This window comes from Eschscholzia californica, unplaced genomic scaffold (assembly GCF_041429995.1).
Source record: "Eschscholzia californica isolate CP2 unplaced genomic scaffold, dmEscCali1.0.p SCAF_2, whole genome shotgun sequence".
Classification (NCBI taxonomy): Eukaryota; Viridiplantae; Streptophyta; class Magnoliopsida; order Ranunculales; family Papaveraceae; genus Eschscholzia; species Eschscholzia californica.
In genome coordinates, this window is record NW_028238309.1 from 31,711,045 (window position 1) to 31,735,628 (window position 24,584).

Genomic DNA, 24,584 nt, shown 5'->3' on the forward strand with positions numbered 1-24,584 from the left:
TGTTTTAAGACCGAACCTCGACTTCTTTCTTTCACAACTTCCCCGTCCGAACTCGGAATTGACTTCCGTTTTCACCGTTGGACTCGTCTTTGACTCCTCTTCTCATTTGATTTGTTTGAAGTCTTTTTCTCTCGTTTTGGGTACATGAAATGATAGTGATGATTCGCTCCCTTTATTCCGATTTTCATGTCTAACTCCAAAATAGGTACCTAACATGAAAAACACATAAAATATTATTGATAACACTCGAAAAGGACTAATTAGTCTATGTTAAGCTCCTTAAATGTGACATTTTCGTGTCACATCTGACATCTTCGCCGATAAACTCAGGGCAGACGAAGATTTCCCTTTGCTAGCCAAAGAATGAATGCTCGCCCTAGTCCGGGAGGCAACAGCGCCACGATTAATCGAAAGAGGAACAGAAGGAGAAGAACTGGTAGGAATCGAAGGAGAAGCTGGGCTAATAGGTTCCCGAATAACGACGCCGGCTGAACTCCGGCTGACTAGAGATTTGGTACGAGATCTTTTGACACCAGAAGAAGACGGAATATCTTCAGCCCTATTACGTTTTCTCAGGAAAGCTGAAAAACAAGAAGGAGAGCAAGAAGAACACACACATAAGGAAATACCGAAAAGAAAAGAAGGAGCATATCCGACCAAAACTCACCAGGAAGAAAAGGAAGTGTCTTTTTCTGATAAATGGCCTGTAAATCAGCGACCTTTTTAAGGATGAAACCCTCTTTTCCCCTATCCAAAGCGATTAAAGCTTCAAAACATCTAACATCTCCCTCATCAGGGATGATTTTTGGACGAACATGGACAGAACCGGATACACGAAAACCATAGTTGCAAGAGAGGGACGAACAAAAAGGAATCGATCCTTGTAAACCTTAGGGATATTCGGAGCAGAAAATAATGGACATACATGAGAAGAAAAGTAATGCCAGCACCGATCGCTGGACTTAACAAAAAAATCTTGTCGAAAGCATAAAGGCTCGCTTTCTCGCCATGATGAAGGCCGAGGAAGTAATAGGCCATGATGGTCATTACGGCGTTAGGACTCAGTTGAAACAGTTGTAGCCCATAATGGTTCAGCAAGTCAACAAGAAAGAAAGGGAAAGGAACCACCAACCCCAGATTGAAGAAAACCTCGTATACACCAACGCGGCGGTCATCAGTAAGGTAAATCTTGTCTTCGGCGATGGAAGAAGAAGCTCAACAGTGGCTGGAATCGCATGAGCATCTTGAAGAGCGTCAATCTCCTCTTGAGTCATCCGACTTGTAAAACGATTTTGATCGCAGAAATAAATGGCGGAAGTAGGAGTCGCCATTTTTTTGCAAAACAGAGAAGGAAAAAAGAGCACAACTGAAGAAATGAAGAACTGACTAGACAAAGAAAGTAAAAGCAGGAAATATGAGAAAATCCAGAGGCTTAAAAAGACTCAGCTTGAGGGTTTAGGCTAACACGTACCGAGCCAATAGGAAAGAGACACGCGGTAGCAGCCAAAGCTGGAAAAACCCTAACATCTCTTCAATCAATAGCTAGAGACAATCGACGGTCCAGATTAGCCCAAAGATGGCGTTATGAATTAATAGAACTCTGGGGAACGCGCCTACTCTCCCACTAGCAAGGAACCGCGTGTCCACGCATGCCGAAAGCATTACCTTGAATAGTAATTCAAAGGGATCAGCGCCGAAAATAGACAGTCAGAAAATCAAATCTGTGACGTCACAAAATCACGCATAGAGAAGATCAATTACTTATACAAGAGACGAAACGTGTCTCAGGATAAAAAAACCACATGTCAAAGTGAGAACACAGCCGGGTAAGCCCTAGCAAAGATAACACTTAGTCAAAGAAAATCTCCAATTCATGAACATCAATCAGCTCTGGAATACTGACAGGAAGACAGGACTCCACCAAACAACCATGGTCTAGGTAAGGCCCAAAGAGGTTCACGATACCGCTCTGGGACAGGTAATACTTTCGACTTCTGGCCTTCAAAGTAAAACGCACGAGTTACTTCTACTCCTAAGTCTCTCTACTTTCAACTAAGGAATGGCGGGACTCATGATGATGCATAAAATGTCCAGACATTGACTAACGTCTGAAGAGTCAAAGATCAGACTAGAAGTCTCTCGGAACAGCTCGGCTTAAGGTAGCAGGACAGCTAAAATCCCTGATGGTCCACCACACATTCCCCTAACTGGGAGGTCGGCCAGAAGAAACCAGCTCTGCACAAAACGCCCTCGGCATGGATAGATCAGCCCTGGGATCTCCAAAGGAATAAGGGAGGTCTCCACAAGTTCGGCCCATATCTTACGCCCAGAACTGGGAAGTTATCAGCGCTGCGCGACCTAATGATTTAATTCTGGACTTTCCAGAAAGATCTCAGTCGGTTACACATCTTAAAGTGTTTAAGCCCGATTGGACTCCACGTATCTAAAGAAGGAAACTGCTCCTTTAGAGTCTACCATTTCGGCAAGATATCGACGAAGTATCCTTGAACTTAGGAACTTTCACTTATCAAAGATTCGGGATAGATTCGAAAAGAAACCCTAGGTACACAATAGAGGCAACTTCTATTACGGTTTGACGACCACCGCCTCACCACCGCCACTAATCACAGTTGGCCTAACTTCGCCTATAAAAGGCCCCCCACATCGTCCTTCACTGGACATGATCTCTGGAGAAAAAACATACTCTCTCTCCCAGCAATACGATCTCTTCATACCAAGAAGGATCACCCCCCAAAAACAGAGTTCTCATAACTCACCCCCAAAAGGGTCAATCAATATTCATTTTTTTACTGCAAAGTGCACCCTGACTTTCTTGAGCGTCGGACCGGTTTTCGAACCCTTTGCAGGTTTTCTCCCCTCGGGAACTGACGAACAGGAGCAAGGATCCAGGAGCTGGAGCAAGGAGTCAGGAGCTGGAGCAAGGAGCGAGGAACGGAGAAACAAAGACAAAGTAGAGAGCTAGAGCATAAGAGCTGAGTAGAGGAGCAGAGCAGAACAGAGAAGCAGAACTGAACAGAGGAATCTTTCCTCCCCAAACAGAATATACCATTATAACGGAAGCTGTCATGCATTAACTCCCTTTTCCATACTGATTTAACCGGGAGCCAATTTTCGACATCAACATATAGAATTTCCTCACTACCCTTTGTTAGCGGGGTATATGTGGTGAAATCAGGTCTCGATCTCCTCCTCCGGTCTCGTTCCCTGGAAGGCCTTGCCTCCTCCGACTCTTTCTTCCTGGATGGTTCTCCTTTGTACGGGATGTTAGCCAACTCCTTCATTCTTCAGAAATTATCATCTCTTCTTATGAACTGTTGGACCCTTTCTATTAGCTCTGCGAACGTATCTGGTTCTTTGCTGGAGATGTCCCTTATGATGTCGTCCTGCCAAAGACACCTTTTCAAAGCAGCGAACGCGACTTCCGGGTCTAGGTCAGGGATCTGTACCATGAGGTTTCGAAACCTCTGCCAGTAGATTGCGAGGGACTCGTTCTTTCTTTAGACCATGTTGAACAACTCGTCTGTCTTTCTTTTGATTGTGGTGCTGTCTCAGAAGGCGTCACAAACAACCTGGGCGAGCTGTTCAAAAGACTTGATCGAGCCTGGCGTCAACGCCTGATACCACGCCTGGGTTGGCCCTTTCAATATGGTGGCGAAAACCACACACCATACGTTCCGGTTGGTAGTGTAGAGGTTCATCACTACAGTGTAATTGTTAATGAACACTCCTGGATCTTCCAGGCCATAGTAGTGGTCAAGTGCTGGACACTTGAAGTTCTTTGGCTTTTCCGACTCCAAGATCTCCTAGCTGGGAGGGGACTAGTAGATCACTGCTCTTCCCGATAGCTTCTCCTTTTCTCTCTCTCTCTCGGGTCAGCTCCGCTATTTAATGTATGAGCACCTCGCAGACAATCGGATTGTCCGTACATCCTTCGCCGATTCCTTTGGCTTTGGGGACGTATGGTCGGTTTGCATCCAGTGCTCCATATTCATTAAGGATGTTTTCTAGGTGCATCTCATCGTCAGGTTGTAGTTTTAGAGCTCCGGATGAAAACGCATTGCTCGGTGAGAAAAGTCTTCGGGCGTGCATCCTGATTGCTTCTTTTCTTTCCTCCGGTGCTGCATTCTGTCTGGTCGTTTCGGCCTTACGAAGGCTTTCTTGTTACTATTTTACCTTTTCGTTTCTTCGTGAGTGGTCGGCTTTGAGTTGTTCAAGTTCGGCCATGAGGTCCACCACGCTGGGAAGTATGTTTTGGGATCCGCGAGGGGTGTGTTCGTCTGAAGAGATGTCTGCCTGAAGGGCTTTGAGGAAACAGTTAGTTTGAAAAGGTAGTGAAGAGAATTCGGGTTACCGAATTGATAATTTTGCTAGAGAGATCCCGTCCTTCTAGCGCCAAATGCTGATGTCAGAAAATGGCCTTTCCGTTATATCAGCATGAAACAGGGAGTTGATGCATGACAACCTCCGTTATGATTGTAGATTCTGTTATGTTAGGTGAGATCCCGCCAAGTATTCCTGCTTCCAGCTCTGGTTCTCTACTTCCTCGCTCCAGCTTCTTGTTCCTTGCACCAGCTCATTGTTCCTTGTTTCAGCTCCTTGTTCCTCGTTCCAGCTTCTGGTTTTAACTCCGGTTCATCGATTCTCGAACGGGGAAAACCTGCAAAGGGTTTGAAAACTGCTCCGACGCTCAAGACAGTCAGGGTGCTCTTTGCAGTAAAAGAATGAGTATTGATCGATCCTTTTGGGGGCGAGTGGTAGGAACTCAGAGTTAATGGTGATCTTCTAGGGTTTAGAGATCGTGTCTTGGAAGGACGATATGGGGGCCTTTTATAGGCTTAAGAGGCAGCGGTCCTTGCCGTGGAGGGAAGTTTTCCTTTTATGCTTATCTCGTATCCAGGATAGATGAAAGTTCCTAAGTTCAAGGATCTCCCATAGATATCCTGCCGATGTGATAGATCTTCTGGGAGAAGTTCCTCTCTTAGACACGTGAAGCCCAAACTTGCTTAAACACTTCGAGGTCTGTAACCGACTGAGATCTCTGAAGATTTTTCGGGATTAATTCGGTAGGTTGCTAGTGCGCTTTTGCCTCCCCAGTTCTGGGCATAAGGGGTCCACCGAACCTATGTGGAACCCCCTCATTCCTATAGAAACCCTAGGGGTGATCCGTACATGCCGAGGGCGTTACAGGGCTGCTTTCTGATGCACCCGAAAAGGTTGCACACCCAAGCGGAGGTATCAAGTAGTAATCCGGCAAAGCCGGGATCGATCCAAGGATAGGAAGGTAGTTTGGATATCGAAGGGTCTTGTCCCTCGGTCTAGATATTTCAAGCTAACTTAGACTAAAAAGGAAAGGAAACAAAGATAAATGGGGGTTTGATCGAATAAGGTGATAAGAGAATAAAGCAAACAAGTAAAATAACTAAACTAGACAATAAAAGTAAACGGGCGAGAGAGATTCGAGAGAAGAGTCGAAGGAAAAAGAGTCGGGAGACGGTAAGACTCGATTCGGGCAACAAATAAGCGAGAGAGGTGTCGAGGTCCGGGAATCCATAATGATAAACCTATGACTACGTATGATCCAATCAAATGTGTCGAAGTACAATCGATATTCGACTCCTAAAGTAGATGTCTCTAAGTACTACGTATATCCGGAGATCATACTTAGTCAAACAAACGTCTAAATCGGTTAATCCCGAGCCATCGAAAGTGTCGTCTAGTCGCCTAACTATGTGAAGTGCATGACAAGACACATGAAATTATGACTTAGACTACGATCGATATCGAATACTTCGTTTCGTCTATTAACTATGCGAAGTGCTTGACAAGACACATGAAAATACGATCAAAACGATAATCGAAATAAATGAACATCAATTTATAATCAAAACATCAAATCACATTAAACATAATCACGAATTCATCACATTTCATCTCCTATAATCGACACACTAAAGTTGGCTAAACATGGTGATTAAATAGAAAATGAAAAGAAGATGATGAGAGAATCCCCCTTTTTCGATGTGGTTCGAGGCTAAGATCGTCGGAAAATATGAGTCTTTAAAGTGCAGCCGATCTCCCCTTAGCAAATTCTGGGTTCCCCATAGCGACCACCATCATCTTCTCCATTTAGAACACAACCTCCATTAAAGCTAACCCTAGCTTTCTCTCTAGAAATTTGTAGTCCAAAATCAAATCAAATCACTTGGGTAGCTAGATCAAGACATGGGGAGTGAAAGCCCTAAGATTTCCGGCCAAGAAAGTGGCCGGAACCCTAGAAATCCGTCAAAACAACTTCCGGCCAAGAAAGAAAAATCCGGCCAGCAGCTCCCATGGAAGTGTGCACGTCCCTAGTACCGTCCGAGCTGCAGCCGTGCACGTCCCTAGTACCATCCGAGCTGCAGCCGTGCGCGTCCGAGCAGCCGAGAAAGCGTCCCGTTGACGCGCCCTTGCTGCTGCTCGCGCCGGCGAGAGCTTCCCGTGGACGCGTCCGTAAAAGCCTCCAGCAGCGCGTGAAAGCTTCCCGTGCCGCCAACTGCTGTTGCAGCTCTCCCGAGCAGCTGCTGCTCTTGCTGTTCCGGTAGCAGCAGCAGCCCGACCCTCGTGTACCGGTCTTGCTTGGCCGGCCTAGCTTGCCGGCCAAGCTAAGGCCGGCTACTCCTTCTTCTCTCTTTTTCCCTCTCTCAAGCTCCTTAACTCTCTAAACCCTTGAACTTCCAAACTTCAAACCCTAAAGTTCCTAGCCTCCTCTCTCCACTTTTGTTCCAAGGTAGAAGATGAATGAAGAAGAAGATGAATAGTCCCTAACTTGATTCAAACCCTAGACTTAGTCAACTTGACTAAGTCTTTAGACTACTTTGACTTGGGCTCAAAAGTGGGTGCTCATAAAATCTCTACACCTTCCTTCTTCTTTGGGTATTCTTAAACTTGGGCTTAGATGTTGGGCTTTGAGTTAAAGACCAAGGAGGTGCCTTAATCTAGCCTCTACAATTAGAACCAAAGGGGGGTGCATTCAAGAAAAGACCTTGGCTTCTATCTTTCACAACTTCCTCGTCCGAACTCGGAATTGACTTCCGTCTTCACCGTTGGACTCGCCATTGCCTCCACTTGTAATTTGATTTGCTTGAAATCTTTTTCTCTCATTTTGGGCACATGAAATGATAGTGACAATTCGTTCCCTTTATTCCGATTTTCATGTCTAACTCCAAAATAGGTACCTATCATGAAAAACACATAAAATATTATTGATAACACTCGAAAATGACTAATTAGTCTAAGTTAGGCTCTCCAAATGTGACATTTTTGTGTCACATCACTTTCCTCTAGCCGACCTCCCAGTTAGGGGAGTATGTAGTGGATCATCAAGGATTCAGCTGTCCTGCTACCTTAAGCCGTGTTAACCCAATGGACTTCAGGTCTGATCTTGACTCTTCAAACGTTAGCCAACGTCTGGACATTTTGATCGAATCATGCATAGCAGTGTTCGATTACTCCCACTGGATCCACCATCCCTCAGATGTCTTTCATGGAGCGAGTTGTGAAACGCTTTCTCAAATCCTTTGATGGTCATCAAGTGTTTGACTCAAGTTTTCACTACTCCAATCTAATCGGATGGCTTAAACTCTCTTGTCGAAGTGATTCTTTACTTCAATTTGTACTTTGTTTGAACCTTTCAAACATTCCGACTTATACTTTATGATTTGTACGTTTCCATACTTCATGAAGTTGTCAGAGTAAGTATTGAAGTTTCTCTCGTTAGCTTCTACAAGTTAACTTATAGGTCTGCATAACACCGTATGAGTCCTAATAGATTACTACTCTATATGCCTTTTGAAAAGGGTGAGTTTGTCAATTAGCCTTATAAGACTTAATCGACAATGCTGAAGTTAATGAGTTTGAATCTCTTGATATCAACCATTATCAATGTTAACTTTTAGTTAATTTACCACTGGTTTAAAACATCAGATGTTTCTAGAAGAACAAAATATTCATTATTTAGTTCTAAGCTAGATCAGTGTCTAAAATAAGACTTCAATCCCTTTCAGCATCCGTAGCATTATTGCTTTTGCTCCCTCTTGGATCATTAGTCAAGTATGTGATTCCCTTGAGCTTTACCGAGCCGTATATCCGGTCTTAAAATACCTGATGAAGGAATTTTACGATACTTGTTTTAAACTTTGTTAACTAGGATATTGGAACCAGAATTCATAATTCCATTCCTTTTGTCCTCCAGGTGCTAAGGGTAGTTTCCTCTTGAATGGTCTAGCCATTGGTTGGAAACATCACAGTAATGAGGAATACTCTTGATCATCTACTCGGCAACTGCTTGCCTTTTCTTTGATCAAATGTTTTTCTCACTTCACTGACCCTTTGTCCTTTTGAATCTCAAGAAACCCTTTATTAGATTCCTTTTATCAAATCTCAAGAACCTTTATTAGATTTGATATTCCCGTGTGTTCTGCTCAGTTGTTCGTAATAATCTGAGTGACTCATCTAACTTTGTTCAATCAAACTTGAATTGGGTGATAGATGAATTATGTTGTCTTCTAGTATGATGACTTTAAGATTGCCTTGGAGGTCTGGTACCTCTCTATTTATGACTTCTGTAAGAACCTCTTCCTCAGTTTGTCTTGATGGTCTAGCTAGCATCCATTAATCTTTCAAAGAGAATGTTATATGATTGCTTGCAAAAGGCTTTTGACCTTCTCCGGTATGAGTCAACGTTGGGATTCATTCTTCCATTCTAGGAAGTTGATTAGCGCCTCCCTTAGGTGTGATTTAATGTTGAACTCGTTTTCTTGTGTCATCTTTAAAACTACATAAAAGAATAGCAAAGTTTTAAACTCGTTATCGTTTTGAAAAACATTAGTTTTCCCACATTATTCAATATAAAAACGTCCTTGATTGAATAAGTGATTCCAAGACCCCAGTTCTTCGAAGTAAAGCGGACTATGGCCCTACCATTTGACTCCGTCGTTCCGGATGAGTGAACTACTTCACTGATCATAACCCTATGACTCTTGGTTGATAGATTTCATTGATGAATGACTAATCTACCCTTTTGCCTCGAGTATCCAAAACTCTTTTGCTGATCTCGTTGAGTAGAACCATTTAGACGTGTAGGCCTCTTCTATAGGCCTACCCGCATTGTCCCAAGGTAGAGGAGGTACTCTGCTAAGGCCGACCCACCTTCCTCGAACAAGGGCACAAAGAGTGTCTTAATTTGGATAGGCACTTTACTCAAAATTTCTTTAGAGACTTTTATGCTAGTCTGACGTTTGTTATAGTGAACTATTTAGCCTAACTAACATCCACGACATAAAGCGTAAATAAGTAAGTAAATGCGCGCGAGAAAGTAAATCAAGCAGACATGGATCTTAGTATGGCCCCTAACCTAGAAGATCTAATCTCCTTTGGTTTTCTTCTTGTTTCGCCTTTTGGTTCGTCTTAGATCGCCATCATTGAACCTCCATTGATTTCTCCCACTCGCCTTTGGATTCCTTCCTCGAGTTTCTTCAATGGACTCATAGACCCTAAACTCTAATTACAAGACTCTAATGATTCGCAGATCGTATAAACTTGAAATTAAATTAATTACAACTTTGCACCCATCCGTGCTTAAAACAAGAATAAAGAAACACGATTTATAGCCATGCTAGTTTCTCGCATTCACATCACATGCATTTATATAATATATTAAGGCTAAGAATTATATATGCATGATAATGCGGGAGATACTTTTGTCGACATCACATGTCACATTACAGAGCTTAAGTCTAAATTTGAAGAATTCGACTAATGGTGTGTTCCGGTTTTATCTTTTATGATTTCTAAAATCAACTTTAAGGAAAACTCCGTTTTGGGTTTTTGAATGCCCGGGTCAATTTCGGGAAAAATCGGTTTGATTCTTAATGATTTCACAAATCAATTTTAAGAAAAACCCGTTTTGGCCTTTCGGATGGCCCGTTACAATTTTGGCAAAATTTTTTGTGGAATCGGGAGAAAATTTTGACTTTCGTCGATAAACTCCCACTCTGGTCAAGACCCGTAGCTCAAGACCTATCTCGGAATGGCCCGGAACAAGCCTTGGCGAAGGCCCGAGACCATCTCGGCCCAAGCCCATAGATTTGTTTCGGCCAAGGCCAAGGATACTCATCGGAACGGGCTAAGCATGTCTCAGCCATGGGCCAGCATGCTCTGGCCCGAGCCAAGTGTTCTTTGGCCTGGGCCAGACACGCGTCCTGGTCGCGGCCCTGGACGCTTCCTAGTCGCGTCCCAGACGCTTCCTGGTCGCGCCCGAGACGCTTAATATATTAAAATCACAACTTTTTGAAACAAATTCCAACTTTTTGAAACTTTTCAAACTTCCAACTTTTGCTATTTCCTTCTCAAGCAACAAATTCCAACTTTTTGAAACTTCCAAAAAGGTTGAAATTTGATTTCCAAAACTCTTAAAGTCATAAAATCACAACTTTTGATCTTTTAAAGAACTTCTAAAATTCCATTTCTATGTTCTTGAGACAATTCCAATTTTTAGTAACTACTAAAAAACCCAATTTCTTGATTCTCATCTAATTAATCAAAATTAATCAAAATCAATGAAATTAAAGTTTTGAAAACAATTTTCAATGCAATCAAAATTGATCTTTTTGAAACACTTTCAATCATCAATCATTGATTATCAATTTGAAAACCATTGAATCCAATTCAAAACACTCAAATTGGATGTTTAAAACACTTTTAAACATAACTATCAACCTAATTTCAAAACCAAAATTAAATCAAAATGACTATTTTGAAACACTTTCAATCATCAATTTTGATTTTCAATTTGAAAACTTATTGAATCCTATTCAATATAATCAAATTGTGAGTTTTAAACACTTTTAAAATACTTTTAAACTCAACTATCAAGCTAATCAAACATGGACTAGTTGGATTCTTAGCAAAAATTAGTTATTTGCAAGAGGCTCTGATACCACTGTTGGGTTATGGTGGTGTCTACTAATATCGTATAAGCGGAATCTCAGACATCTCATGTCTTGACATTAGTACGTCCCAAGATCATCATGCATAAACTAATAGTTAAACTAAAAGAAAATAGATGATTACCTTAATCGCTATTTTCCCTCGAACCTTTCCAATCGCTAAAAATGACCAAGAGCTCCAATTGTCGCTCCTCTACTTGGGACACCAGACGGTGTATTTAATCTCCCTCCTTGAAAGCTCGCTAGCGCTCCAATGATGGTTTGATAAGAAGAACACCTTCTTCTTGTTTGACTAGTTGATAGCTTGGGAATTAGCTCACTTTCTCCTCTCTACTTGATGTGGTAGAGTAAGAAAGCTTAGAGAGAAATTTCACACCTTATTCTCTTCCCTAAGAGTCTTTATATAGAACCCTAATAAGAATCCACCTCCAATTTGGTTTCCTAAAAGACCCTTTAGAATAAGATTTAAAGAAATTGTCGAAAATAGCAACTAGTTGATATTTCCTCAAGTCCTTTAGAAGGTGACGTCCAAACCCAGCCAAAATTGGCATATTTTATGTTCCTACCATGAGGAACCGACCCTCCACAAATCAGCCCAATCCGAGCCCTAAAAGTGCTCCAATTGGTTTAGGCCCAAAACCCTGTTTTCGGCACACTCCAAAAATCAGCCTTTTTGCTATCTTTTGCCTAAATTCTCTTTAGGCCTGTGGGATATGTTTATGGCACACTCCCATGGTTATATCACACTCCCACTAGTCATATCATCCGATTAAACACCCATTCTTATGGGTAACCTGTTGTAGGATCCGATCGAAGTTAGCCGCGAATTACTTCGTAATTCGATGATCGTAGTTGGTTTCTAGCTAAATACTACGACCCCTAAACCAATCGGACTTGATGATCTTCTTTATCAATTGTCCTAGCCGAAAATTGCTTGCATTGCAATCTTGGTCGAAGGACATCTCCTTCACCTATACCCAAAATCATCCTGACCATAACCGACGAACACACATTGTCGCGATTTCATCTCTAGCTTCGACCTTTCATCTTTGGGAATGTGGACAAACGCCTTACACCCAAAGACCTTCAGATGCCCATAAGAAATATCATTACTGGTCCATACCCTCTCTGGACTATCACCCTCCAACGGAGCACTGGGCCACAGGTTCAACACATGAACAACCGAGCTCAAAGCTTCTCCCCAGAAAGTCTGCGCCAAGCCTGACTGTGAAATCAAACACCTAACTCTCTCGACAATCGTTTTGTTCATCCTCTCAGCCAAGCCATTTAATTGTGGAGGCTTGGATGGCGTCTTCTGATGTTGAATACCGTATTCCCTACAGTAAGCATCAAATGGTCTGGAATACTCTCCACCATTATCACTGCGAATGCACTTCAGTTTCTTACCTGTCTGCCTCTCAACCGATGCCACAAACTGCTTGAAATAACCCAACACCTGATCTTTGGACTTCATAAGATAAACCCATAACTAGCTAGAGTGATCGTCAATGAACGTAACAAAATATGATGAACCACCAAGAGATTTTGTCTTCATTGGACCACATACATCTGAATGCAAGAGATCAAGTATCCCGGGTTTTCTAGAAGATCGAGAAGACTTGAATGAGATCCTGTGTTGTTTCCCTGCAAAACAATGTTCACACTTTTGTAATTACAAACCAGAAATACCTGTAATGGCATCCATATTGGATAACATAGACAATCCCTTCTCACTGATGTGACTGAGTCTCTTATGCCATAACTTCATGGCATCATCATTCTCCACTGCATTGACAGCATCCATGGAGACCTTAGCTTTCATTCAATAGAAAGATGAAAACTTATCACCTCGAGCCACCACCATAGAACCTCGTGAAAGTTTCCACTTACCCCCTCCGAATAAGCTATAGAAACCCTCATCATCAAGTCTCCCTGTAGAAATCAAATTCAATCGAATGTCTGGGACATGCTCAACTCCTTTAAGCAACAACCTAGTACCAATACTAGTCTCCAAGCAAATATCGCCAATGCCAACAACCTGAGCCAAACCATCATTCCCCATCTTCATGGAACCATAACTACCCGAGGTATATGAATAGAACAAATCCGGTTGTGATGTAGCATGAGTAGTCGCTCCACTATCAATAACCCAACTGGATTCATGGCATGCAACATTAATAGCATCACTCTCACAAGGTATAAGAAACCCATCTTCAGTATCAGTTACTATCTCTTCACTATCTTCTTGCTTCTTTCCTTGCTTACTCTCTTTCTGCAACAACCAACATTTCTTCTTTAAGTGCCCTCTCTTATGACAGTAACGACACTCCACATTATCAAATTTATTAGATTTTCTTCTGCTTCTGTCCTTCTTCGATTCTCTATGTGAACTTCTCCCCCCGCGACTCAGTAACCAGCACATCTGAATGCGAAGAAATAGGATTTGACTGCCTTCTAGTTTCCTCATTCAAGACACTGTTCTTCACTAAGTCCATTGTGATAACTCCTTCGGAAGTAGAGTTACAAAGAGACATCCTAAACACCTCCCAAGAATCTGGTAACGTACCAAGAAGCCATAAACCGTGAATCTCCTCATCAAAGTTTATACCCATATCAGATAGTTTATTGAGTAAACCCTGGAACACATTCAAGTGATCAGTCATGGGCGTTCCCTCTCGGTATCTTAACTCGAGCAATTTTTTCATCATATACATCTTATTGTTTCCTATCTTCCGAGCAAACAACTGCTCTAGCTTCAACCACAACGAACGAGCATTAGTCTCATTCTCAATATGATGTAACACATTATCATCTACCCATTGCCTCATCAAACCGCAAACTTGGCGATGTAACAATGTCCACTGATCATCGGTCTTCTCATCGGGTTTCTTCTCATGAAACACCGAAACGTGAAATTCCTTCACAAATAGTAAGTCTTCCACCTTACCCTTCCATAGATGATAATTAGCACAATTCAAACTTATCATTCTACCCATATTTTCCATCTTAACACAAACAAACCAATAACCAAAGTTATCACAATCCAAAAAACACTCTAACCTGGAGCTCTGATACCACTTGTTGGAAAAAACGGGCACTTAGGCGCAGCGGAAACAAGAGTTTTCCCCCTTTGTGTTAGTTACCAGGACAATACAGAAGAATATGTGGGAGCAATAAACAAATAACGGAAAGTAAATAAGACAAAGATTTTTAACGTGGAAAACCTCCTCAACGTGAGAAGTAAAAAACCACGGGAATCGTAGTCCAACCAAATCAACTATAATAAGCAAAGTAGTTACAGACTACGTACACCTGAGACTCAGACTCCACAAAAGGAATCAATCTCAAACACGAAGAAAACCTCACAAGCAAGAACAAAACAGCCCAGAAATATTCAGTCTAAAACGACCCTAAATTCACTAGGATTCCGACCACCAATCAATGATCCCACCGTACAAATACTAGATGAATAGGTAAAGAACACTTCTACCAAATTTTAGCTTTATCGGAGAAGAACTCACCGTCAGATTTTCCGAACAACGAAGATTGTGCACGCTGAAACAGATCAACCTCGCTCTTCTCGGCAACCTTCTTCTCTCTCCTTCTTCTCTTGTGAGTTTCTAATTGTGCAACTTACTTCTAATTAAGATTAAGGAAGTATTTATAGACTTCCCTTAATCCTAATTCACCGACCCAAAGAAGCTCGACTTGGGTCCGGGTTTGGTTTCATAATCCAAACCCAACTAGGTTTCCCCACTAGGAGGAAAACCCAACAATCACAACTTTCATCGTTGGTCGTCTCCAAGAGTTGTTTGACCGTAGTACTTGGACGGAGTAACCCTCATAAACATTATAGTTCAAGCTTTGTTACGAAGTATGAGCTGTCTAGATTTTTAGGGTGAATCTGACAAACCCATTCACTAAATCTAAGTCTAATCAACTTGTTGCTAGATTTTGTTTAGGTTTCTTGGTGGAGTCAGCCTGATTGTGTTTGCTTTCCTCTAGGGTCTTCGTAGTGATTCTTTGGTCCGAAAAAAAAAAGATTTGTTGAGAATATCCTTGGTCATTGTGCTCTAGTTTATGCCCGATAGATTTCGTGATATGAGAGGTCGTTTCATTAGTAGAGAAACTCATCTAAGTAATCTTCTAGCCAATCTCTCTTTGAATGACAATGGGTGAAAATTTAGACCAAGCCAGGAATGGAAATCCACCTATGACACTCAGGGATTACATGAATCCTACTAGAACATGTCAACCATCATGCATACGGTTACCCCACTCCACGACTCACTTTGAGTTGAAGCTGATCATTATCCAGATGCTCCCAATCTTTCGTGGGGTTGAGAACGAGAATCCCTACCACCATGTTAGGGATTTTGAAGAAATTTGTGCACTATGAGATTCCCCAATATGCCTGATGAAATAGTGAGGCTTAGGTTGTTCCCTTTCTTTTTTAGAGAGAAAGCAAAATCGTGGTTGTATGCCTTACAACCTCCTTCCATTACCACATGGGAAGAATTGAACAGTTTAATTCTTCTGAAATTCTTTCCCCAGCACAAAACCACCTCTTTAAGGAAAAGTCTTAATAATTTTTTGCAACAAGAAGGAGAGTCTCTCTACAAATATCTTGAGAGATTTAAAGAACTGGAACTGCAGTGTCCACACCATGGTTATGAAAATAGCAGACTAGTCCAGATTCTCTATGACAGACTAGACTATCCCACTACATCCATGGTAGAGTCATTCTGTGGTGGTGGGTTTACTTATAAATCCATTGATGATTGCATGGCTTTTCTAGAAGATCTAGCTGAGAAATCCCACCAATGGGAAACTTCTAGAGGACCTCCTACTAGGGCAAATCCTAATCCGAATAAAAGTGGCATCTATAGAGTTGATGAGTCAGATCTTAAACTCGCCGCCATGACGAGAAGGATAGAAGCCCTAGAACTTGGTCAGCGTAAAGCATCCAGGGAGGATCCTACTCAGCTCATGAGTGTTGGAAATGAATCCATCTCTTATCTGTGCTCCATCTCTGGAGACCATCTCATACATGGAATAAGTCTACCCTATTCATTGTTCCTGACGAAAAAGAGCATGCTAATGCTCTTTATCAAAACTCTGGGCAAAATAACCGTCAGAAATATGATCCTTATTCGAACACTTATAATCCGGGTTGGAGAAATCACCCCAATTTTTCTTGTTCAAAGGGTAAGGGTCAGATAAGTAGTTCGATGAACCCTCATGGGTTTAATGCTCCTAGGAATCCTTATGCTCAAAATCAGGGTAAATCTAGTACCCAATATCCTTCTTAAAACAATGAGTCTTTAGAGGAAACTATGAAGCAGCTAGCTAAGGCCCAAATGGAGTTTGCACAACAGACCAACCAGACTATAACTAGTTTCAGAACCGAGGTAGGTCAACTTACAGAAGCCCTTAGGAAGAGGGAACAGGGTATAATTCCTAGTCAACTAGAGCCAAACCTGAAGGGTAAACTGTCGATGGACCAGGCCAATGCAGTAACCACCCTTAGAAGTGGTAGGGTAATTGACAATAAGGTAGGAGTTCCCGAAGATAGTGAACTAAACTCTGAACAACCAACCTTACCAACTAGTGCCTCTAGTAAAGAGCCTGTGAAGGCTCCTGAGTCTGAAAATCCTCCCATTGTGCCTGAGTCATATGTTCCTAGAGCCCCGTATCTTCACTGTTTGTTAGAACCTAAGAAGAAGTCTCAGTTTGAGGAGATAATGGAAATGTTCAAACAGGTTAGTATTAACATTCCATTATTAGATGCTATTAAACAAATCCCAGCTTACGCTAAGTTCCTTAAGGACCTATGTTACTAGAAAGCGTAAGATGAATTTGCATAAGAAAATCTTCCTAACTAAGCAAGTGAGCTCTATTATCCAGAATACCCTTCAAGCTAAGTACAAAGACCTAGGAAGCCCTACATTACCATGCACCATAGGGGAACATGAGATCGAACAAGCATTGTTAGAGTGTTAACCTGCTTCCTTACTCGGTGTACTTACAGTTAGGTTTAGGAGAAATAAAACCCACTTCCGTAGTTCTCCAGTTGGCAGATCGGTATGTTAGGCGATCACGTGCCATAGTGGAAGATGTTTTGATAAAATTTGGTGAATTCATCTTTCCTGTAGATTTCATCATGTTAGATACTGAACCAGTTCGTGATTCCTAGAGTCAAATTCCTGTCATTTTAGGCCGACTATTATTAGCTACATCTGATGCTGTCATATACTGTAGGAGTAGACTCCTAAGATTGTCTTTTGGAAACATGACTGTAGAGATGAACATCTTTAAAGATGGAATTTTCCCTGATGATGTTGATGATTTTAGCGAGTTGAATCTGATAGATATGTTCATTCAGGATTCTTTACCTGAGACTTTATCCGAGGATCCTTTAGAAATATTGTTGGCTCATTTTGGCTTAGACTTTGATGAGGAGGGAAGTATCAATGAGGTAAATGCTTTGCTGGATTCTACCCCATTACTGGATACTGATAAGTGGAAAGTGAAAGTTGAACCCCTCATTTTGTCAGAGCCAATTGACTTGCCAACTTTAGAGACAAATCAACTATCAACCACCAATGAGTCCAGTGGTCCTTTTATCCCAGAGTTATCTCTATCCACAAAAAAACCACCTTCATTAGAATTGAAACCCTTGCCTTATAACTTAAAGTATTTGTTTTTAGGCCAGTCTGAAACTTTACCGGTTATTATTGCTTCTGAGTTAGAAAAAGAACAGGAAACTAGACTGCTAGATGTCCTTAGAAACCACAAAGAGGCCTTAGGGTGGTCAATAGCTGATTTAAAGGGTATAAGTCCTTCTGTTTGCATGCACCATATCTACCTAAAGGAAGATGCTAAACCGTCAAGGGAAATGCAACGTAGACTTAACCCTAACATGAAGGAGGTTGTTAGAGCTGAAGTCCTGAAATTATTAGGTGCGTGTATCATATACCCTATTTCAGATAGTACTTTGGTCCGTCCTTTTCAAAATGTACACAAGAAATCAGGCATTACTGTAGTCAAGAACGAGTCAAATGAGTTAATACCCACCAGGATGACCATTGGGTGGCGTGTTTGTGTTGACTACAGGAAATTGAACACGGTCACGAGGAAAGACCATTGTGCTCTTCCTTTCATTGATCAACTGCTAGAGAGACTAGCTGGGCATAGCTACTACTGATTATGCCATTGAGTCGTGTTAGGTCAACGTGAGAATAAACTTCTTCACGTTATATACTATGCCAGTATGACGTTGAATGATGCACAGCTAAACTACTCTACCACTGAAAAAGAGTTGTTAGCTGTAGTGTATGCCCTAGAGAAGTTCAGATCATATCTCATTTGGTCTAAGGTCATCATATTCTCTTATCATGCTGCATTAAAATATCTCCTTTCTAAAAATGATGCAAAAGCTAGGATGATTAGATGGATACTACTGCTACAGGAATTTGACATAGAGATTCGGGACAAAAAGGGGTTCTGAAAAGTTAGTAGCAGGCCACTAGTCTAGACTTGTAGTCGAGTCTGTAGAAGACAAGTTACCCATGAGAGAGAGCTTTCCTGATGAGCAACTTTTTAGTGTCTCCCGATTACCTTGGTTTGCTGATATAGTGAACTATCTTACTACTGGTCAAATACCCAAATACTGGAACAAGCAAGATCGTGATAAATTTTTATCTGAGGTAAAACGGTTCTTCTGGGACGACCCATACTTATTCAAGTATTGTCCCGACCAGATCACTAGGAGATGTGTTCCTGATGAGGAACAATCGAAAATCATTTCCTCTTGTTATGATCATGCATGTGGAGGGCATTTTAGTGGTAAAAAGACGACTGTCAAAGTTCTACAATGTGGTTTTTACTAGCCGTCTATATTTAAGGATACCCATGCATATTGTTTGGCATGTGAACGATGCCAAAAGTTGGGAAGCATTTCACGTAGAAACATGATGCCCCTTAATCCTATTTTGGTAGTTGAGGTTTTCAATGTGTGGGGCATCGATTTCATGGGTCCCTTCCCAAATTCATTTAGAAATCTGTACATCCTAGTTGTAGTTGACTATGTGTCTAAGTGGATAGAGGCGGTTGCTTCCAAAACAAATGATCACAAAGTTGTGATCACTTTCTTAAAGGAAAACATACTTTCACGTTTTGGTACACCGCGGGCAATTATTAATGACGGGGGGACACACACTTTGTAATAGGCAATTGGAGCTTTTAATGAATAAATATGGTATTACCCATAAAGTGTCTACCCCGTATCATCCACAGACTAGTGGTCAAGTCGAGGTGTCGAATAGGGAGAAAACGGTTAACACCAATAGGAAGGATTGGTCTTTACGACTAACCGATGCACTATGGGCTTACCGTACAACGTTTAAGACCCCTATTGGAATGTCTCCATATAGACTAGTGTATGGCAGAGCATGCCACTTACTCGTTGGGTTAGAGCATAGAGCATATTGGGCTATCAAGCAATTGAATTTTTCGCTTGACAAAGCGGGTAGAGAGAGAAAGTTGGAAATCAGTGAGTTGGAGGAGTTGAGAAATGATGCATATGAAAGTGCTAGGTTGTAGAAGCATAAGTTGAAAATGTTGCATAATAAAAATATTTTAAGAAAAATATTTTCACCGGGTCAAAAAGTTCTCTTATATAACACACGTTTGCATTTATTTCTTGGTTCACGATCAAGTTTGTGTATCCTTATGGTGCGGTCGACATTGAAGACAAAAATGGTAGTGTGTTCAAAGTGAATGGACAACGGCTAAAACCATTTATAAAGATGTTGACCGATACAGAGGACGTTCCTATCGAAGATCCTGTCTATCCAAACTGATCCGCTATGATCAGTTTCGTTTGGCTGAAGACGTTAAACTTAGCGCTTTCTGGGAGGTAACCCATGCATAGGACTTCTGAATCTGGTAACATCTTTCCCTAATCCTGTTATTTTGCATAGTCTTCAGAACATTGAGGATAATGTTCGGTTTAAGTTAGGGGATAGGGGATTGAAATTTTTGATAGGTTCTATTTCAAAAATTCAAAAGGGTTTAAAATTTTTCAAAATTTTTAAATTTTTGGACTGAAAAAGTAAACCTAGTTGTTTTTGTTTGTTAATGGTAATGGAGTCTAGTTGGTTGTACTATGCTTTTGTTAAAGGTTTTTCCACGAATTTCGAGTCTTGAGGTTGTCTGTGCACTAGCCATATGAGTGTTAGTTAGGTGAAGAGTTGACTTTTCTGTGAGAACTTAATCAATCATTAGTGGAAACTTAACCTATGTGAGATTCTGAGCCTTTCTTTTTGTTTTGAGTGATCTCTTCTGTGATAACTCCGAGTAGAGTGAAGAGCTACTCAACCTCGCAATATTCATTAGAGCTCAGTTGATCTCTTGAGTTCAAATTTTACAACCACTAGGGATGTCATCAGAAAGTAAACCTTTCTCTTGTAGTCTGGAAACTTCAAAGCTGTGTCAACTAGAGGAAGATAGGAACCTCACTCTTATTTAGAACCCTGAGAATAAGGCATGAAGCAAAGTTGAAAGAGTTTTACCTAAGGAAAGAATAATGTGAAGAAAGTAGTACTTTTTAGTATAGTACCAGATATGTATGAAAAAAAAAACGAAAGTGTTTGTTTAGTTTAAGTGTTTATCCCTTGAAGTAGTTCTTGAAGATTTGAAGACGTCGAGTTCTTATGAGTTCTAGTTCATCCTTAGTGTCTATCGACCTCTAGGAAACATAATTAGATAGTTGATCATGTGAGAAGAGTTGGTTAGCTTCCCCGTCCCGTATTAGTGGTTGTTTCCTTTCTATGAGATCAGTCGTTCGAAGTAAATTTAGTCCTTCCTTTATAATGTGCTGAGTTTTATTTCATGCGATCATACTCGCACATTAAGTGAACCATTGTTAAGTGACCTGAATTTTTGAGTGTATGACCGTGAGGCAGTAGTCGAGAGGAAATGTATCGAGACGGTAATCCTGGTCTTGTCTTTTCAGAACTGAAATAATACTCATATTGGCTGGTCACGTGCACTTCGAGTCTTGATTACTAGTGAAGAGATTTTTAGCGTTTGTATGGTTTGATTGACTTGGATTTCATTTCTATTAACTTTCGAAAATCTACCGGATGAACATTTTTAGACCACATCATATTTAGACCCTTCTGGATTTTTGAGTTTTTTGAATTTTGTGGGTACATTCACTATAAACCCTCACGAGACGAAACTCGTCCTCTAGGGTAATCTAGAGATTTAACGGCTTGTTGCACGTGCTAAGCGCAATCGTGATTCCCTACCAAAATCTAAGTTTGGGGATGTTTGATGATGAGACATGAAAATGTCCCATCTGAATCTCTTAACTCGGGTTAGTTAGTCCAAATCGAGGAGTTGCTCTGATGAATTGTGTGTTTTTTGTTGTTCAGGTGTCTTCTGAGGAGTTGAGCGCGAAAAACAGATAAAATCGGGAGAAAGACACATTAGGGGCATTCAGTCATTTGGTGGTATTGGTGTTCTGGAAATTTTGGCAAATATTGATACTCGGATGAAACTAGAGTTCAAGACGAACTCGTGGGCGAAAACGGAAATCGAATCGGACTCCGAATGAGCAAAATAGAGCAGGTCATAAATTCTCAATATAGTGGTTGGCGCAATGGTTATTTTCGGGACCCACTATAGGCTTTGATTTCATGTGATGCAAAACAAGATATTACCATGTCCCTGTACGTGCGGTAACAACATCCAACGACCACCATAATTCAGCAACACGTGGCTTCATATGAACGTGCGCTACACCACTTTTCAGCTACCCGCGAAGCACAAAATTATCGAATCTTTTCCAGCCAACAATCGTACGTGATCCTCTCTCCTTCCCTTATCTTCTCAAATTCAAATTAAAGATAACAAATTAGTTGTTCGGATTTGGGAGGAGATTGAGGAAGAAATTGGGTTGGATTCGATTTGGAGAGGTTTTTCGGGTCTATATAACAAAGGAGAAACAGAGTACTCGATATACAACACGGTTTAGAAAGATACAGAGAGACTCGGTTTTGAACAAAATATTATCATCATCATCACTTGTTTTTGTTCTTGATTTTTCTTTTTGTATTCTTTTTGTGAGAGAGAGAGATTACAGAGAGAGTAGGAAACAGGGAGTTAGAGAGAGAGAAGGAAACAGGGAGTTAGAGAGAGAAACGAGAAACAGATAAAAGATTTATAAAATTTGTTTTTTTATTGATTGCATTAATCTAGTCTCATTCCTTTCAGTTATTTTAGATATAAAGAGAGAAATGAATGATTATATTAGAAAGAGAGAGAGAGAGAGAGAGAGAGAGAGAGAGAGAGAGAGAGAGATTACAAAAAGCTAAAGAGAGAATTCAAGTGGGGAAGACGAGAAAATCCGTGGGAAAATAATTTTCCCACTGAGAAATTGTTTCCGAGAAGAAGAGAAATCGTGTTCCCTCAGGGCGCGTTTGGCTACTAGAAGGGAAAATCAGGAGGAAACCATTTCCACCGAGAGAAAAGAGTTTTGTTTTCTTTCCCCCTTTACTTCCTACTTTATTTTCTGATTTTTATCATAATTGCTATGAGTAACTAATTTTCCTATCTAGGGTTTTAGATGAAGTTCATCATAATTAATTTTATCAATACGATTTATTAGTAAGTTTTATTGCTTTTAATGACAACATGTTCTAGAATCCGAGTAACATAAAGATTTCGTTGACCAATCCAAGTAAATCGTCTTTAGAATTGTTAGGAGAATGGATTCGAAAACCCTAGGTTCTCCCATCTTCTGAGTATCAAGTTAATAATTATTTAAGTGTATTTGGCAATATTTTATTCGAATCATCTTACCCTCAATCCTCTTTTGAGATCCCAATAGTTTTAAGGTTAAAAATTGAATTTGACTAAGTCTCTGTGGATTGATCCCGTCTTACCCGGAAATTACAACTTGACACCCATGCACTTGCGAGTGTAGACTTATTTAGGAAACTATCTAGGCCCATCAGTCTTTCTCTTGATTGTGGTGCTTCCTCGAAAGGCGTCACAGAAGACGTTATCCAAAAGAGTTGATCGATCCCGGGGCCAGCGCTTGGTACCATGCCTGGGCTGGACTTTTTAGGATGGTGGCGAAGACTACGCACCATATATTCGGATTGGTCGTGTATAGGTTCATTACTGCAGTATAGTTGTTGATAAACACTACCGGGTCCTCCAGGCCGTGGTAATGATCTAATGTTGGGCACTTGAAGTTCTTCAGTTTTTCAGATTCCAATATCTCTCGGCAGAGAGGTGGTTGGTGGATTACTGCTTTCCCCCACAGTCTCTCCTTCTCTCTTTCTCGAGTTAGCTCTGCTTCGCTATGTATGAGCACTTCGTAGACGGTTGGGTCGTCCGTGCACCCTTCTCCAGCCCCTTTCTTTTTAGGGATATACGGTCGGTTGGGGTCTAATGCTTCATATTCCTCCAAGATATTCTCCAGATGCATCTGGTCGCCGGGTTGTAAAGTCAGACCACCGGAAGAGAATGCATTACCAGGTGAGAAGAGTCTCTGCGCGTGTCTCATGATTATTTCTTCTCTCTCTTTGGGTGTTGCGGCTTTCCTGGCCATCTCTGCTTTGCGGAGGCTTTCCTCCAGTTGTTTTGCCTCCTCATCCCTTCAGAGGTAGTCAGCCTTGAATTATTCTAGCTCGACTGGGTTGCGGAGCGTATGTGGTGATCCGCGTGGGGTGTGCTCGCCTGAAGATATGTCTGCCTGAGGGATTCAGGGAAGTAGTTAGTCTGAAAAGTTTGATAAATAAGATTCGGGTTACCGAATTGATGATTTTGCTGGAGAGATGCCCTCCTTCAAGCGCCAAATGTTGATGTCAAAAATTGGCCTTCCGTTAGATCAGCATGAAAAAGGGAGTTGATGCATGACAGTCTCCGTTATGTATGACTCCTCCTTTATGTTGGGTGTTATTTAACCTACTGTTCCTGCTACCAACTCTGCTTCCTGCTCTGCTTCTTTTTATTTCAGGTCTTTGCTCTTGCTCCTTGCTCCAGCTCCTTACTCTTGCTCCTTGCTCCAGCTCCTTGCTCTTACTCCTATTCGTCTTTCTCGAGGGCGGAAAACCTGCAAAAGGTTCGAAAACCGCTCCGACGCTCAAGCCAGTTAGGGTGCTCTTTGTAGTAATTGATCCTTTTGGGGGGCGAGTTGTGAGAACTCTGAGTTTCTTGTGATCTTTTTTGGGTAAAGAGATCGTGTCCTGTGAAGGACGATATGGAGGGCCTTTTATAGGCGATGTAAGGCTGACTGTGATTAGTGGCGGTGGTGAGGCAGTTGCCGTCAAACCAAAGGATAAGTTTCCTCTCATGAGTATCTAGGGTTTCTCTTAGACTCTATCCCGGATCATTCATAAGTGGAAGTTCCTAAGTTCAAGGATTCTCCGTAGATATCTTGCCGATGTGATAGACTCTAAAGGAGAAGTTTCCTTCTTTAGATACGTGGAGTCCATACTGGCTTAAACACTTCGAGATGTGTAGTCGACTGAGATCTTTCTGGAAGTTTTGGGATTAAGT